This window comes from Gekko japonicus, unplaced genomic scaffold (assembly GCF_001447785.1).
Source record: "Gekko japonicus isolate JY-2015 unplaced genomic scaffold, Gekko_japonicus_V1.1 scaffold52, whole genome shotgun sequence".
Taxonomy (NCBI): Eukaryota; Metazoa; Chordata; class Lepidosauria; order Squamata; family Gekkonidae; genus Gekko; species Gekko japonicus.
This window is the reverse complement of record NW_015168653.1, coordinates 1945451-1947401: the sequence shown is the minus strand read 5'-3', so window position 1 is coordinate 1947401 and position 1951 is coordinate 1945451. Positions and strand designations below refer to the sequence as shown.

The 1951-nt window shown below is 45.9% G+C and overlaps 1 protein-coding gene across 1 annotated transcript in view; it reads left to right on the top strand.

Moving 5' to 3' along the window:
• Positions 1-1951, top strand: part of FARP1 (FERM, ARH/RhoGEF and pleckstrin domain protein 1) — a 121683-nt gene that overhangs the window by 48298 nt on the left and 71434 nt on the right. The window lies entirely within an intron of this gene.

Genomic DNA, 1951 nt, shown 5'->3' with positions numbered 1-1951 from the left:
GGGGGGGACCTGGCAACCCTAAACTGCTGCCAGGCCTAGGGTTGCCAACTTCTAAGTGGGGCCTGGAGGACCCCCCCCAGAATTACAACTGAACTCAAGACAGCAGAGATCTGTCTCCCTGGAGAAAATGGCTGCTTTGGAGGGTGGACTCTGTGGCATTATACCCAGCTGAGGCCTCTCCCTTCCCCAAACCCAGCCCTCCTTCCACAGTTGGTCCACCTCAAAACCTCTAGGGATTCCCCAGGCTGGCACTGGCAGCCCTTGTCAAGCCAGGCCCCAAGGCTCCCTCCCTCCCTCCAAACGGAGGCCAGGAAAGGGCCCTTCCCCCACCCTTTTACTGACAGAGCCAGTTAGAAGCCCCCCCCAACGTTCTAGTTCTAATCTCTCTCTCACCGTTGATGCCTGGAGTTAGATCCCTGCAGAGGCCATTTCAAAAGTTATTGGGGGGGATTCAACCCTCCCGGAAGGGATTTTTTTACTTCTTGGATTTTTCTGCAGACACAGGAAGTATACTGACTATGTAGGAAAAGCTGTTGGGGGAGAGTGAGCTTCCTGTTAGTGGAAATAAGTATCCGCACAATGCACCCTCTGTTGGAATTAGTATATAGATAAATATTCAAATAACTGTTTTTGGATGTCAACAACCATTATTAATTTGACATTATACTGTTCCCCAGCAAAATGAGAAAGGGGAGGGCATAAAACAGGAAGCGTGTCCCAGGTATATAAATTATTGGTTATGTCACCTTGTATGATGATGTGCATCCAGAATAACATAAGTTTCCTGCATGGATTGTGTATCGTTTCTAAGAAACCATGTGAAACGACCCATGTATGGAGCAGTCTTCAGTAGGAGTTTGAGCATGGATCTATCCTTAACACTTATGGCTAAAGAGTATTGAATATACACTACAAGGTAGCACTTCTGTAGTATATGTCACACCAGAGAAGGGACTCAAATGGAAAGAAAGTGGAGCTTTTGTAATGTTTGGTTTAAACCAGCTCTTCAAGAGTGACTGGGCAGCGTTCCCAGTTATCAAGTTTCATTCTCAACATTTGTGAGTTGGTTAGATTATATCTCTGGACTTATTTTCAATACACTGTAGCTTAGTTCATGTTAACAGCTATTTGGGTCTTCTGAAGCAATGCACTGAGTTATAAATTCTGTGTCAGGCATTTATCCTGGTGGAATGCTAACATGGGCTGTTGGAAACTGGAACATGCAGTGGGTGAAACCAGATTGATCCCACTGTCCACAGCCTGCCAAGTGTTTGACAGTGCCTTCACCACCCCCCACCACCCCAAACCCAGTTTTGCATTTCCAGGCAGGCATCAAAACAGATGCTTTTTATTGAGCCCCTGGTGGGCTACTTTTGGTGGAGTGGGTTACTAATCATTAATGCCTGCTACAGTGTACTGAATAGCTGAGACTCCTGCAAGTATAAAAACAGTTGTGTTTTGTAAGTTTAAAAAAAAATACAACTTCAGTGCAAAGCTTTCTGTCAAAGAAATACTACCTAGTCAGCCATCTTAATTTGTAAGTCCTTATGGCAGACCTATGGACACAGTAACAGTAGCTTCTGGAAGAGCAGTTTCTGTGGTTGCAGGAGGGACACTGCCGAAAACCACTTCTCCGTACAGGGAGTGATCCCCTTCTGTGCATCATCATGTACTTATGAGTCTCTGCACCTCCCCGGACGTTTCTAGGAACATGCAGAAGATCTGAAACAAATCCAGTGAGGGTGCTGATACATGTGATGTGTACTTCTGGGCTCTCTTTGATGGGATGGAATGGCTTACCACTTAGGGCATTCCTATAGTGACCATATTAAGAACATAAGAACATAAGAGAAGCCAATGTTAAAGCAGGCCAATGGCCCATCAAGTCCAACACTCTGTCACACAGTGGCCAAAAATACCAGATGCCATCAGGAGGTCCAGCAGTGCCCCC